Source organism: Amblyomma maculatum, chromosome 1, assembly GCF_055883805.1.
Source record: "Amblyomma maculatum isolate TAMU_Amacu chromosome 1, ASM5588380v1, whole genome shotgun sequence".
Taxonomy (NCBI): Eukaryota; Metazoa; Arthropoda; class Arachnida; order Ixodida; family Ixodidae; genus Amblyomma; species Amblyomma maculatum.
In genome coordinates this window covers 321272894-321289961 of record NC_139344.1, presented here as the reverse complement: position 1 = coordinate 321289961, position 17068 = coordinate 321272894, and the positions used below count along the sequence as shown (strand labels likewise).

Sequence of the window (17068 nt, the reverse complement as noted above, 5' to 3'; positions counted from 1 at the left end):
TAAACACCATTGCTATCTGCTTGATAGCCATTCCAGAGGAGAGGTACCTGTGCATGATAAGAAAGTTGAAAACCTGTAAGCGAGCCTCAGTAAAGTCACAAGGGTTACAGTACCTGAGAGTAATGGCAAGTCGCTCTTCAGAGCAAACAGGCTCCCGGCAAAGAAAATTCCTCTCCAAGTCCTTTCGGATAATGCTGTGGAGCTGGTCAAATTGCTTCGGAGTCATCCTGTAGTACCCGAAGAACATATCCTTGTCCTGTCTCATGATTTTGAACTGCAATGACAACAGTGGAACAATAATTATGAACTGTAAAATAGGCATATGACTTCTTTCAAAACAGAGACCGAACATCTGATCTACCCTTTATCATTTATGGGCTTTGTATAACATGGTAGGTGACACAGAGAGGCATACAACATCTTTTTTTAATGCAGTGGGCGACGCACTCCTCAGTTCACATAGCTTTAATTTTAAAAACAGCCCAGGCGTCTCACTTCAAGTACTTCTTTTTCTCAACCGGTCGATCATGCTGACCGTAATCTGGAGCTTAGACAAAGGTGTCCGAGATTCATTTTAAATAGAGTATTCGTCTTTCGGGTTTATTGGGGCTGAAATGACTGGTCGAGGGTATGTTAGAATTGACAGCATATGCTGCTGACGTGGCAATATCAAGTGTCAAAGCATAGCTTTTGCACTTCTAGCTTCTAGAAAAACCTGGCTTAAGCGTTTTATGCACTGTATTTCTGATTTCACTTTCAAATGTCAAAGTCGGCAATAAAGAAAAAAAAAAGCGGAAAAGCAACGCCCAGAAGAATGGTATCGCTTACGATGACAAACGGCAGTTACAAGTTTCAGTAGTTATTACAGCTCACGTCCCTATTCTCGCGTTGTTTTACGCGTGATCAATGTTTTTGGGTGGCATTCAACAAGCATCTTGAGAGTAAACAGAATAATAGAACAAAACCTCATTGTGGCATGTGGTAAGATAAACAGAAGTGGCTAGTTGGTGTTTTGGAACGCTGATCAGTAGACGGATTCTGCAGATAAGAGTTACTTACCGCGGTGTGGTATTCGCCCTCCTCCTTTCTTGCTTGCCAGACGGGGTGCACCCAGAATTTCCTCTTTTGCTTCTTCTTTTCTTCCAAGTTCCTCATCTTCATCAGCAATAATCTTTTTTTCAACAACAGTAGGCGCACTATCCCCATTGCAACCTACAATAATCTGGGCAGCCGCGCGTTCTCCCTCGTAATAGCGGATTACTGTTTTCAACAGAGGCAGGTTTCCAGAGTGCTATTCGGCAACAAGTGCCACATGTAACTCACAGAACGAAGCTGAAAACTTTTAATCCTGCTTGCTCGCGTCTGCTCTGCGTGCTACGCGCACCGCTATGGAGGAAAGAAAGAACTTCCTACCGCGGATTTTCACGCACAGTGTAGCCAAACTGAACGCTCACAGCCGACTCTCTCCGCTGAAACGGCAACAAAGTACTTAAACATTGGTAAGCGTACCTAAAAATATTTATAGCGATAATAGTAGAGTGTTTATTGAGTATTTTGATGATTAGGAGAGGAGCAAACGGCATATAAACGTTGTTCTTACATTTCGTGGTGACTGAAACATTGTTGTCTTGTCTGGCTACACTGAGGCGGCAGCCGCTGCTTGTTCGCTTCATGTAGCTGGCCCCGCGGACGCTTAGCGTCACACCGCGGCGGTTTTTACTGACGCGCGATAATCGTTAGAAAAAAACGCTCCATGTATTCCGGCCTTTAATGCTTGAAAACAACCCAAAACTACACTTTCCGCTCAACGGAGCTACCAGCTTTCCTCCTCTGCTTTGCCATTTCCCGGAAGAACTTAGGAAAACAATCACGGTGCACTGCGTGAAATAATCCAGAGGTGCACAGTTTTCGTCCAAGCTGCGTTGGTGATTAACTCTGGGTCCCGGCGCCTTTCCAGGCTTGAGAATTCTTGTATATTCTGTTTACTCAGTTTCCATGTTTTCACTTTGGGACGACATTGGGACGACTTTGTTGAGTACTATTCTGTATGTCAAACAATTTCGGAGCAAAGCTCATGGGTAGCGGAAAAACAGTTTGTGTGAGAACGTTATCAAGCACACAATAAAGAACAACCACCGGGCCTTGATGTTTCTTCACTGCTGATGCTATTCATTCATCAAGCAGGTCAAAATAACAGTAAACGCGGAAAAGTCGTTAGGGTCCTTTAATCAGGAAGACCCCGCAAACTCGCTTACAGACATGTTCAGAAGGGCACTTGGCGTCGTTGGTACCGCAAGGGAATATCACTTGGCTCAGAATAAAGTAAGCAAGCTTGATAACGTGGCAAGAAATTTCCACCGCTTTCCTTGTGGCAACGAATGTGCCATGTCGCTGTCTGCAGGTTCCAGAAAAGATATAACATTTAGTTAACTATGGAAGCCTATCAAAATGTGGTAAACGCAAAAGGCAACATTTACGTTAAAGACTGTATAATATGCTTCGGCGCCAAGCTCATACGCAAATATTTTTTGAAAGCCTTAAAGAAAGTGTAATCATCAAGAGAAGACATGCTTCCCTCTGGCCAACAGCGGTAGCTGCATCGAAGATCGTCCTGAAGTATTCAAGTATTATGGGCACAGTACACTAAGCCAGGAAATATTGTAGTCGGTTTGAACATATCTGCTTAAGATTATGGGCAGCCGAAATGACAATCTCAATGATTATCCATTAAAGTAGAATAGGTTAACGTTAAAACTGAGCAGGGTAAATGCATAAAGCGTGGGACTCATTCTGTATATACATACTATACTTTTCTGCCGAGATTGGGTTTATCTAAAGTTAGTTCGCTGATGGCACCTGTGCCTCGTTCGCCGTCAAAGCTTGGCCAAACCTGCATATTTGTTCAGAGCTTTTATCAAAAGGTCAGGCCAGACCATGATGTAGAAACATTTTCAGCACCGTCGCCACGTTCCGATTTATTGACGTCCTATCCTGTTCCGGAGTGCATTCCGGACGTACGAACGAACATCAGAAAGACATTGGCGAATGCCTCGCCGGCCTGCAATGGCGAACCGACTACCAGTAAAGCTAGATAGGCTGCCCGACAAGTGTGAGTGGACGCTGCTGCTACATCCGGCGACAAAAGCTCCCGGGACCAAATAGTGTCACAAATTCTGATCAGCGAAGCGACATCGTGAGCCGCTCCCTCGGTGTCCTCGGCCCAAGTTATATGCCCTGCGGGGGATGTCTTTCTGTGTACAGCGACGCCAAATGTACTAGGCCTTGACTTGTTCTGCCCTCCCGAACCATACCCGGTGAAGCGGAAGAAGACATCTCGCATGCGGGTTGGATTTTACTTTGAAAATCTGAGACGGCAAGTGGAGTGAGCTGACGTGGATTATTATTAAGCGCAGTACAGACGGGAAGCTAGTCTGGGAGCTCTAGAGCGCTTGTTTTCTTTCCGGTGCTGCGATAGTTTAAATTCCATTCTTAAAACACTCCTTCCTGCTGTAGTGATTAGTGTTCTCTTGTATTAGGTTTGCTGCGCCCTACGAATCGTGTCAAGAGAGAAGTATTTTGGCTTATAGGCGTGAGCAAGACAACACAAACCTTTAAAATGGTTTCATATGTCGTCGTGTTATGCGCTTTCTGGCGGTGTAAAACGAAAGCTGTAGATTTAGTCGTTTGCAGTGTTCTGACCCATGCTTTGACAATTTTATCCCGCCCACTTCTTCCACTGATCACATCTAAAAACTATGACATTTGCCGGCTCCAAAATGGGAAGCGGGACCGATAATATACGGGACATAACATCTTACTAGCACGGTAGGTTAAGCATGGCGGAAGTAAACTGGTGGCGAAGGTTGGGCTCAAAAGTTGTTTAGTGCGGCTGCAGCGCAGTCACAGGCACAAAGTCCAAGTACTCAAATATAGAAATTCATAAATTTCAAGTTAACAAGCTATGCAGCATCATACGAATAATGAATATTTGATGCCTCGTTTTCATGAAAGAATTAGGCTATTTTAATAAACACTTCCTTTTCTCTTTTAATTTTGCAACCGTCTTGTTGCGCCGACGTCTAATGTTCCATCGGCCTTGGTGAGACTTTGCAGGTTTTGCTAGGTGCATGCGATGGAAGCAACGAAGCGGTTCCTTATCGCTGCAGTCACCCTATCTGCGCTGGCGTTCTCAGGAATGGCACGAAGTTATCTCGCTTTTCTCAAAATGTGCTGGTCGCGAAGTGTTCGTCATGTATCCAAGTAGCTTCTCAGTCGTTGCTATGTGGTAAGATGCTTCCCAGTTTTCTAAGTCCATCGTCTTCTCGTTCAACGTGCGGCCAGCGCTAAGTCTTGTTTCGCCATCGTGGCACGCTTTTCGTTTCTTTCAAAGCGCTTGGCACTTCTAAAAGTGGCCTGCCGGCATGCAGAGGACTGATGCACCGCGCAACATCGAGGACTGTACCTTCGGTGTCACATTACGTTGTTTCCCGTTGAACGTTCACAGGTGAGCTGCCCTGCTGCACGTGTAGTCTGCTACATGTATACGCATTATTCACTTCTATGTGCTGTTCGGTGCTGATTTTGTTTGCACATGTTGGTGGTATGCTTAATTGATAATTGTTTTGTGTGGTGGATATAACAGAGCACAAATACATACGAACCATACTGGTTCGACAGTATATTGCAAACTGCGCGGTTATGCCAGCGCTGTACATGTCATACTGTAAGTACTGTACGTATGCTGAGTCTGTCCTTTTTATAGAGGTGTTGATTTTCTCCCTTCCTGTGCCGTCTTTTTGGCCAGGTTTGATTGTCACTATGCTCAAAGAGTAGCATACGGGCTAAATTGAATGTCAAAGGTTGGCGCGTGTTAAGAGGCCCCCTTCAAAATGAAAGCCCCAAAAATACGGTACGGTGAATCCAAAAACAAAATGGCACTTCATAATTCGCGACAATATTATGCGTAGTCCTGATCTCATTCAAAGTCACAAACAATAGCTACCTTCCCCCTCCCTTCAAAAATTAGGGGTCACCGGAGCGCCCATGAGCCGCATATGTTTTGAACGTATGGGCGCCTATGGAGATTCGCTACCAGTGTACAGTCGTTCTCAAAAGTGTCGAGCCCAAGGGGTCTGCCTCTGAGCCACTTCGTGCGGCTTCTAATGTACATGGTCGTCCACTTCTACCTTGAACACCGCTCTGCGTGGCCAGTGCTCCGCGGAGCGCTGGCCACGCAGAGCGGTGTTCAAGGTAGAAGTGGACGACCGTGTACTTCCGATGTTCCGTATCTCTTGATCATAAGAAGATTTTAGTTCTTACCCTCTCCAATGAAAAGGCTCTCCACTAATACTAAATTAGCGCCACGATACGGCTCAGAAGCAGATCCCCTGGGCTCTACACTTTTATTAGGCTCTGGCGCAGTCTGCCGTCTCAATGATCTCTCGTTTAGGACTGATAAGCTGCCACGCCCTACGCTAGGCTGTCTGAAGGATGCGAAAGGGCCGGCGACAGTGCCGTTCGTGATTTCACGCTGCCTGGAAATACAATCACTCAGTGCACGAAATGGCTTAAACTGCTCTGCGTTAGGTCGAAGTTTGTCATACGGAAAGACCGATGATGGTGACAAGTGTCCGCTGCGATCACAGGACGTACTGTAAGCAAAAAAATATAACGCGGGAGGGCAATTGAATCCCTACCGAGCGATGCTGAATATTAGCGCCAACATTTTACTTTGACGGCACGAAGACTGCAGATGAAAAGTGTTGGTCAACCTGTCTTGTGTTTTGCTAGCAGTCACTAATATATCCTTCCTTATGTGATAGTTATTTAGTTCTCGTGTTGATTATTGATGTGTAGCTGACAGTACTCGACAAAAATAGCTCATTCACATGGCTACTTCCGTCCTCGCGCCTATGCATTGCTCACACAGCAACTTCCAGAAAAGGGATAGCGGCACGAGATAGCACATAGCAGCGTCGTGTGTCTTTGCTATGTATATCATTGTCAATGTCAGGGAGTTATAATAAAATGAATCGCATGTCCTTAACTGATCCCTAATGCTTGAGTTGCATAGCATCTATGTAAGCACAATAGGGTATAGGTGAATTTTTGCCCTTAACAATATTAGGCGGTCAACTATGCGTGCCATGAGATACGCTGGAACTGCTGAAATCAGAAAATAATTTAAGCATTAACAATTCTAATTGGGTCGAGAAATAAACGCTCTGTTTGTTTTTCTGGCCAGTATACGGTATATTGCGACTTTGCCGACTCTTCCTCGTAAACGCAACTAAAGGGCATAGGTAGACGTTTGCATATGAAAAATACATTTAATTGTCGGCATGCAGTCGGGCATCCAAACAGGAATTTTATTAAGGAGGAACTCGATTAAATATTAACTCCGATTTCCAGTCGGCCATGTCTCAGAAGTATCCGCATTGCCCCCCCGTATCTGATCAAAAATGACACGCATCTGACGTTATACATGGTGCACGTATGAGCGAGTAGCTAAACGCACATGCGCTCAAAAAGAAAATGAGTTTTCTGATCGCATTTTCTTCACAATTAAACCAGGACATTGCTCCTTTTTGTGTTCTCAGTATTGGTTGCTTTTCTGGTGAGCACTGGTAATGATTTGCAATTTATACCTCAGGCTAGAGATCACTGTTGACTTCACGCTTCTTTGCAATAGCCCCACTGCGATAAAGAACAAATCACTTTTCCCGCCTCTTACATATCATGTTGACTTGGCCAACCTCACGGCTGCATCGGCAATCCAGTAAATTTAATAAGCTATGTTCATACACCCACACCACTCACTATTTTCTTCAGGGAGACACGTAGAGGAACAAATCTCCGAACGAAGGACGCATGCGACAAATCCCTGTTCGGCAATTTTCCCCCAAAATTGGGTTTATATTGGCGGCGGCGTTGAAGAGTGCCACAACCGACATTCTTGAGGTATTTGATTTTCTTTGCGCAACGAAAAAACTAAATTGGATATTGTCAAAATGCATTGAGCTCTTCGAGGCCTGAAAACGGAGAGGCAACATTCTGCATTAGAGATTCTACATCATGTACGCAGGTGGGCATGCTAGCTAGAAACGTTGGCTAGCACATGCGCCTGTAGTTGGAAAGAGGAAAAAAGAAACAAGAGAAAACAGACGAAGAAAAAGCAGATGCGTTGCTGCAAAATGAAGACGCCCTCCATCTGGAAATTGCGCTATGTAGGAAATTACGTGGAAAGCGCGTTTTGCGTTCTGAATCTCAATGCGTAACATGGTTCGGAAAATCTGCAGGCCAGCGTTGTTTCGTCTCATTTTGCAATCTACATGCTCGACAGCCAAGTACGAGAAAAAAATGGGAAAACTAAAAGGAGTGGAGGCCGAAAGGAAATACCGAAATAAATTAAAAGCAAGAGGAACCGATGCCAATACGAGAATAACGCTTACCCCCAGGATGTGAGCCAATCCCTGCACGAAAACGTCGGACAGCGGAGCTTCGTTCGCCTTGTTTCTTTTTTTTTTTTGCCTTCACGAAATCCTATTGTAACGGCCCTTATAGCATGCGTACGTGACAGGAAGAGGACCATGTTGACCTGGAGATATGTGCCAGCCCATGTTCATTATTATCCGGGAAAAAGAGAGGAAGGGAAACACGTCCCTTTACATTAAGTTTGTTTCCCTGGATCGTGTCGCTATCACAAGTGTCCGATGCTGCCTTCGAGGTCTGGCGTAATCAATACATATCAGAGCCTTAGCTCGGATGTTTCCATTAACAGAAGGGATTACGTTTTCCCATCTTGGCTTTTATGCTTTTCTTTAACACGCACTTATGAAGGCAGCGTGTGCCTTTGAAGATTTCGTTGTCACAGTGCCCAGGTGGGCTAGTAGCGACGCATTCTTCTATTAACTTCTGATAGGAAGCTTTCTTTTAAGCCTGGTGGGAAGAGATAACGACGAAGGCGGTTAAAGATATTGAAAACAAAAACAAAAACAAACGCGTACGTCTGCCGGTTCTGGAGGCCCCCAAATACGATTATTTCTTAATGCGGCAATGTTCACCTCATTAGAGGCTTCTATTTCCGATTCGCGACGCTATATTATCAGTGTGAACTGAATAATTGTTATCTGTCCGATAATAACGAACATATTCACTCTTAAGAATATTGTCATTCTTTAATTTCGACTGTTTAGTTCGTTACCTTGTCACAAGTGAACAAATAATGTCGGTATAGTTGAACTTCTGGGCAACGTTAAGAGCTGGTAAGAGGCGCTAATATAAGCGTACCCTCTATGCTAAGACAACTAGTTGCATTATGGTAGATTATGTATATATTGTCTGCCCTCCCGCGTTGGTGGCCCACGAGTTAGGGCGCTCGACTGTTTATCCATATGACTCGCGTTCGACCCTGACAGCAGGGCATGGAGTGATGTGCTTGATGTGAAAATTCCAAGAAAGATTATAAGATATGTTAATGCCAAGGTATTTGTAGGATGATATCGATTCGAGACGAGTACTAACAAGAAAGCAGTCTGGATCTGTTTGTGGTTAAACACATCTAAATGCATTTGCATTTAGTTGTGTTTAATTCGATCTTCCATGATTTATACCAGTCATATATTTTTTTTTAAATCAGTTTGTAGGCATGCAGTGCCATTCGTGTTATTAATTACTCTATAAATTACGCAGTCGTCGGCAAACAAGCAGATATTAGATGAGATGTTAAGAGGCAAGTCATTTATGTTGATCAAAAATAATAATGGCCCAAGAACCGATCCTTGTGGCACGCCTGAATGCACAGGGGTTGATTGTGAGTCGTGATTGTGAGTCGTGATTGTTTACACAGACGAATTTAGTGCGGTTACTAAGGAAGGCACGAATCCAGTTGAGTATGTTATGATCAAGGTTAAGTTGGCTCAGTTTTAAAAGCAAAAAACAACGGCTAACTTTATGAAAGGCTTTTGAGAAATCTAAGAATAGGCAATCTGTTATGAATCCAGAGAGATATGAAGGTCATTAGTAAAGGTCACTAACTGTGTTTCATACGAAAAGAATTTGCAAAATCCACGCTGCTTTGGAGTAAAGAACTGATTAGATTCTAAGAAGTTAACAACGTGACTAAATATAACGTGCTCAAGAACTTTACATGGGACAGAAGTAAGTGAAATGGGTGATAATTACGTGGATCGTGAGTAAAAATATTGAATGTGGCAATATTCCCAGAGGATACACGTACCCGCGCTATATATACCCTGCGAGGGTTGAGATTAGGATGCCAGGGACTGCCGACAGCGGAAAATACTAGCTGTGGCGTGTGTAATGCATTGGTGTATATTGTGCACTCTTGAGACAGATGTGCAACTGGCACCGCCAAGGTAACAATGGGACTATTGCCAGTAGGCTGACAGTATTACCATGGGAAAGGTGTCCTTAAGCAGTGAAGTTGAAGTAACAATGTGTGAGCCCTGATTGCCTCATGCTGATCGATGTACTCCCTGATTTTTTTAAGTTGAAGGTATTCCTGAAGCACGTGTGTAGAGGATAGCAACAAAACGCGATTTTGCAGTGACGGACTGCCTGTGTCTTAAATGGAATGACTACATCCCAGCAAGACCCCGGGATGCTTTTTCACAACCGATAAACATTTATAGCGGACCTTTTGTGCACTATATTATGGTGTTTCTAATGTTGCGTACGTGCAGGCAGGGCAATGGAAGAAGATGCGTTCGCAAATGGTACGCCCGGAGCTTTCCCCCCCCACATACACACACATCAGAAAGTATCAGGGATTCGACTGCAGCGGAAAGGACAAAAAAGAATTGAATAGATTATTGGCTGTAGGATCTGTTATCTAATAATTTAATCACTCAAGATGTGGACGGCGGAGGAGTTGTGATCAGGACGAGTTATTTACGGATGTGACAGAGGGAAGCAATATCCTGGAAGTGCAGGGAGCAGTTACACTCTAAATTTAAACCTCAAAACTTGGCCCCCACTGTACGACTCTAACCTGCGGCGGCATATCTCATTTACTTTGGGAATGCCCTGCTTTTTCTACTGGACGCCCCGAGATCGAACCCTACCGCCTGAACTACCGTTCCCTTCTAGAAACTGATGCAAACACACAGATGATATTTGCCAAGTATGGCTCGCTTAGTGGCCTGGTTAGAGCAATGTGATTCGAGTGACGACCTAAATAAACAATGAAGATTATGTCTACTCCCCTTTATCCCCATCCATGGCCATGAGCCTTCCCATTCAATAAAGGAGATTCAATCAATCAATCAAAACTTGGTTTAGTATTGCGAGGAAGTTTCAACCGGCTAGGACACAAGTTTTCTAACCATCGATTTAGCAATTAGGCAGTGTTACTGAACTCTTTTCAGCAATTTTTCTTTTTTTATAGCCAGTAATAGCCCGATGGCCCTCACGAACACCATACTGATTATTTCAAACGCAATATACTCGAACCTAGTATTTGCCTTTATCGAATCTCGCAATCTTGTTTCAAAATACGAGATCAACAACTCGTCTATACAGCGCAGCTGTATGGACAGTGGATGTTTTTGACGTTGGATTGACATTGGATGCGTAATAATACAGGTTAATCGGTTTTACAATGTGCCGTATTTGAAAATGCATGCGTGCCAAATAGAGCTCCAATGCTTTATGTACAAGTGTATCGGTGGTAAAAAAAAAAAAAAAAAAAATCAGGTGGGCCATCTCTAGAGACTTGGCTGAAGTGCCCGGGCAAATAAACAGGAATTGCTCTGCGTATGTCGCGCCAGTTTCCTGTGGCAGATGGGCAGCGGTGAAATATTCTAAAAAAAAAAAAAAAAAAAGATATCGGTGGATAGGGTGTCAGACCTGCCTGTGTAAGTAAAAAGATCCCATTGCCTTTGGTACAAGGAAAAATTAAGAAAAAGTCAAAAACAACTCAGCCACTAACTGAAATTACAGTGTGCCGCATTTCACTGCAAATGCTGATGCTGAGACTCTGCGCGTTTCATGCAGTGTTTAAGGCGCGTCGTGCTAAGGTATTTATGCCGTAATTTAATGGAAATCTATTTTCTAGAGCAGAGCTCAGCTTCAGTTGCCTTACCCCATACTGTGCATTAAAATGGGGCACCAGCCACACACAGGGAAGCACACAGACGCAAACATAGACGCAGTCAATCTCGAAAGCGCAAGCGCACCAACACGCTGTTTCTCCCCGCATCGCGATCTCATTTTATACATTATTGTATACAGCAAATTTACACTGTTGGTATATACTACTACTATCAACAAGCTTTCAAGCTCACGGACTCTAAGCACATCTACTAGAATTCTCTCTCTACCGCATCGTAGCCTGTATCCTCTGCGCTGGAAATGTTCCTACAGACACACCCGAAGAAGAGTTAAAAAAATAAAATAAATAAATAGGTAAGCATGGCTCAGAAGCGACTGCAATTTTTTCTAGTGTGCATACTCGTTGTTCATATGTAGCGAAGTAGGCTCTGAAACGGTAGGAGCCAATTCAGAGTACCTGCGATGTTGGGAACGGACCATGTAAGTTTCCTCACACTATGTGATTTCTATACAACCTTTTCTGAATAGACTGTTACATAGGTAAAGTTGTTGTAGCCAGCGGCATAGTGTGCAAAATATCGACGAGCAGAATAGAAAAGCTCGAGCAAAGGTTCCCTCATTATTATTATTATTATTATTATCTTTGACGTCGTAAAACATGCTGCTGCAGCCCGCTGGGAACACCGGCGCTGATTATGCAACAAAAATGGTGGGGAACATTTGTGTGACTTGCAAGACAAACACGAACGTTTATGCTGATCCCTCTTTACACCTATTTGCTCGATCTTGGTGAGAAACGAGCCGTTAGGAAAACATTTCAACTATTCACACCCCGCCGGAATATTCAAGCACTCATGCATCAGAGAAACGTGCTTGAACCATGTGGCAATACCAGCGTATTGTGTAGAGCAGGTTTCAAACTTGCGCTGCCAATCGTTTTCTGATTCAATATCACGCTCGAACACTGAAATACGATTCCAGTAGGTACCGCAATTCGCATAGATATTTAGCATAGTAAATTTGCAGTCGACGGCATCGCCGTGAGGAGCACACATGCAGAGGCGGCACAATTGAAGCAGTCGCAGCCGGAGGATCAAACCTAAGATCTAAACAAAGCTCCCCAGGCTATAGAGCCAGAGCGCGCTATATGCATGGCCTCGGGATATATTCTGCAACGAAGCAGTTCATAAGCACAGAAAAATAATTGATTTAGCTGTACTTGTTTTGTAATTGACTACATTTGTTATGGAATATGTTTGCTGCCGACAATTAGGAACTGCTTCTTCACAATATTGAAGTACGTTGAACGGAGAGGTGAAAAATAGCACCATTTCAATTGAATCAGTTTGATCGATGGCACACTAAGGGCAATAAAATAATAACTATTTTTAATATATTCAGGATAGGATAAAACGCCAATAGCCATAGAAGATTACGTGATCAACTAGGCATGATTCGGGAAATAATACCGACTTGGGTTTGATTGTGGCTGGAGTAACTCCAAAAAGCTCTCGCATTAAGAAGCACTGATTATCCGGCCTTATGTTGTGTGCTAAGATTTAAATGTGCCTTGGCTGGCTGCTGCATTCGAGTAAATCAGTTGACTGTGCATGGGTCTACGTAATATTACCTTGCCTTATATCATTCTCTGAAAGCGTCAAGCACGAGCTTGAGGGAAACGGTAACGAATAGTTTGAAATCAGGGTGAAAGGTGTGGTTACCGTATGACTAAGCTACGGATTAATATGACCAATCGGTGTTATTCTATACGCACTCAGATCCCACAGCGCTAGGAAGGTACAGCAAACAGGCATATGACCGACAGAGTGCATCAACATGGTCATTAGAATTACTTGTGGTTCACTTGAGACCAAAATCCTCTGCTACATCTCTCTCCAATTAACCCCATCTATCACTTACTGTGGCCAGTTCAACAGTCCGCATCAGGCTGAATAAATGCAAGATGCAAAAATCTCATTTGGAGGACAATGTAACGCCTCTACCGCCCTGATAATAACCAAATAAATAAAAAAAAAATAAATGTAAAACGAAGGCCGTTCACGAAAGGGAAGATAAAATATTTAGTGTCAGCTGTGGCGACCTATGTTTCCTTATTTTGCGTGAGAAATCACGGGAACGACTCATCGCTTTAGCATCATAAGAATTCACAGCACCAGAGCCGTTGCATGGAAAGAGATTATTACGGAAGGTAGAGAAGAGGAAAAAGAAGAAACATTAGTTGAAGAAATCTGGAAAGAAGGAAAACCAACCCTTAAAATGTCCCTGATGGCCTGCTGCTTTAGAAGTTATTTGGTCGCGCTCCTGTTGAGATGTAGTTAGCGAATTGAAATGACATCTTTCCCACTTTAAAGCTCGAAACATAGACGGGGGTAATCGAATACGACTCAAGACCCTTCCATCAAAGTGACGACAAACTCCAGAGCAAGAAGCCTTATTTGATTTAATAGTTTATGTTACTCGAAAGCAATTCTGCGACGTATTATATGCTTCCACTGGAGACATCAAGACAGGTCCCCGCATACGTTCTTAGATATGGTGTATCTATGGGCAGACTGCTATCTCTTATGTACATGTTGACTAAGTGAATTTCGCAATACTTCCTTGTCGCCTTTTTGGAAGTGCCGTGCAACTTATGGTTCATATGCTTGTTAGCACCGTCAGCAGAAAATTGAAGGGGGAATGAGGAGCTCGTTATGATGCAATTAAAGGAGCAAAAAGTCTACGATTCCACAGTAAACGTATGGGGTTATCATTATTATTATTATTATTATTATTATTATTATTATTATTATTATTATTATTATTATTATTATTATTATTATTATTATTATTATTATTATTATTATTATTATTATTATTATTATTATTATTATTATTATTATTATATTTTAGTGTATTGTAGTTAATTATACAAGAATCAGCCCATTGATGATTGCAGGGGGAAATAATATAAATGCAAAACGGAAGGAAGAACAACGCGCCGATGGTGGCGCGTTGCTTTTCCTTCTGCTTTGCATTGTAGACTGTTGGCTCCTTCAATTAGCTCCGTAAACAATTTTAACAAGATAGCTTTAAAAGGTCGCGCTCTCCAGACAGCCCGACGTCGATGTTGTCGACGTTTCGTGCGAAAAATCACTGGCATGGCTCTGGCAGGTGGTAGTTGACAGGTGGCACGGTCGTGCAGTGTCCTGTTCGTCCGGTTGTGTGACGCGACGAGAACCCATGGCAAGGCCGCATTGACAGGCACTGAAAAACTCTGGGTTCAACTTTAAGATGGAGGGGCGAAATGGGAACAGTGCATTCCAGGAGCCTTAAATCCCATGCTGGACAGGCTGCCTCGATGCCACGCAGGCACATTCATACGGCTTGGCCCAAGTGGGAATTTATTTCTAATGTCGGGTGTTCTTTCGCATAATGGGGTATCTTACCAGTGTGTGGTAATGAGTATGTGTGGGATAATAGAGTAAAATTAAAAGGCTACTGTGTAAGAGAGTAACAAATTAAATTGAACACTAACGAGGACTCGCAAGGGGAACCGGCAGACGGGTAACGCTTTCGCGTCATAAACACAAAGGCAGAGCTTAAATTTCTCGCCGCTTTTTTCTCGCAACTTTCCTGTGATTGGTGTGCTCGGCACTAGTTATTAGTACGCAGTGATGACGCAGTGGTGTTGAGGTAATGAACAATATTTAGAATCAAGAATGTAAACACATGTGCTAGGCGCGTTTATGAACGCAAACCTAGAGTAAAGAATGCCAACAGAAATCCTAGTTTGGCGTTCTACTTCGTCCCTAGGCTCCTTCCTTGCCGACTCCGGGGGACATGTGACGTCGACAAAAGACAGAAATTTGATGCTCAGTTATAACACATTTAACTAATACAAGACAGAGGCCAACAAGTCACATTAATGGAATTCGAGAACTGCCAAGAACTGACTATACATCTTGCGAGAAGACATACTGAGAGCATTGTGCAACTCAGGGCAAAATGTCGCAGCACGCAGAGTGTCAAAAGGAAAATAAAGAGAGTGAAAGTCAGTTCACTGTGGGCATACATTTTCGACAATAGTGGAGCAGCATGAGAGGCAATTCCTCCTCGTGTCTGAGGATGGCGCTAACATCTCTGTTTTCTTTAATGCAGTTCAAGATCATTTATATTTCAGGCGATAGCGACACTTTCCACTTCTTCGTCATCGCAGAGGCGACTTGCCAAATTCCGTGAAGAAAATTGTAGACGCCACGTCGTCTCTTCTCAGAAGAAGGTCACAACTTTAAGAGTGGTCTCTCTGGAACGCACGTGCACTTGAGAAGAATAAAGGCTATCGAACAACTAACGAAGCGTACTAAGCAGGGTATACGCAAGCGAGGATGTTCAAAGACGAAAACGAAAGACAGAAACTGCACAAAGAATACAAATACATGGTGAAGGAAGTGCACATGGAGCGCCTTCGTGTTTTAAGGGAGGAGACAGAAAGTAAAAAATCCTTGAAACGATGCAGCATTCGCGGTCGGGTTTATGGAGCTTGCTATATGGTAAACACAAAGGCGGGCGGAAAGATTTTTCTTATCTGTCGGAGGCATCTAGATCGCCAAAAGGAAGCAGAACCTTTTGATCGTGAGTAATGGATGTGTTGAAGGGATGAAAGCAAAAAGAGGGAGGGGAGGGGAGGGGGGGATGAGAAAGGGCAATGATGTACCACAAAGACTTAGGTGGGGGGATCATGAGGCGGGAGAGAGATCTCTTGCTTCCGGTACCCACTCGAGCGGACGCACATACATATGCGCATTTATAATGCTTTTAAATGGGGCTTCAAAGCACTATATATTCGTCCCAGAGAAAGAGCGAAGGGAAGGAGGGGGTTCAGCAGTGACGCATCAGAGGGGTCATGCTGTCCGCAATAAAGACATAATCTCGATAAGAATACTTTTTGTGCTTTTTATTTTTGTTTGTAGAAATTTGTCCTCTTCTTTGATGGCGAGAGTGTTCGAGTGATTCTTCAAAATAAAAAAAAGAAAATATCAGGAGGGCTGCAGGAAGCATGACATTTTTATACCCTAGTTTCCCCTAAGCCGCCTCTGTCGCCTGTTAACTATAGCATCAGTGAGGCATTCGCCTCATAGAATATGAACGGCAAGAAATGTGGGGTGTTGATGGTGTTTGGATTGCCATTCCTGGTATGTTTCCTGCGTGCGTGCATAGACCAAATCGGAGCAGTTCAGGGTTTTGACGAAATAATTACGATGTCCCAACTAGCGCGAAAGTGACAAAGCGCTGAAATATTGCAGCACTGGCTGCGACCTTCAATGATTCATTAAAAAGAACATGACTGCTACTTTACAACTTTATATGTTACATTTTTGTTGACTCCAGACCCTACTTATGCTGTTTATTTCTCAACCGACAGCGCTAATGAAAGGACAAAAAATTGTCCGTGCGAAGTCATGGTATAGCTAATTTCTAAAGGTATGAAAATATAAATGCGTTATCGAGTTGCGAACTTCCACTGTTCACCATTAAGCCACGCGGGGAACGCGGGGAACGCGGAGTACGCGGGGTACGCGCGGTACGCCTGCGACAAGGATGTCTGTTCAGGGAGATAAAAGGAAGATTGTCACTAACATACCACGATGCCGATATAAATGTTGGTTTATGCCTGTTACACGATAGATGCTAGTTGTGTAGGCACTGTAAAAAAATAAAAAAGTGCCGCCTTGATACTTCAGGTCTTTTTGTCTAAGTCACTTCCAAATACAGGGAGACACTTTCCGATGGCAGCATTTGCGAGTATCCGGATTTTAGTTCTTTTAGGTGCGTTTTTTGAGGATGAGATGAAGATAGACGTGCCTTGTCGTATATTATAACGAGGCGCGTAAATAAACGGGATACACCTTTTATACTAGTGCCGCTGGCGAAAGCGTTGACACCCCGTGTACCAAGAGAAGACAGTTTCGTAGAAAGACATGGAAGATTTTCA

General features: G+C 43.4%; 1 long non-coding RNA gene across 1 annotated transcript in view; it reads left to right on the top strand.

Annotated features, from left to right (window-relative positions):
- The first annotated feature begins 4286 nt into the window (after positions 1-4286).
- Positions 4287-17068, top strand: part of LOC146207251 (uncharacterized) — a 131378-nt gene continuing 118596 nt past the window's right edge. Inside the window, exon 1 of the long non-coding RNA XR_014700204.1 lies at positions 4287-4504. This is a non-coding gene — a long non-coding RNA (uncharacterized LOC146207251). The remainder of the gene's footprint in view (positions 4505-17068) is intronic.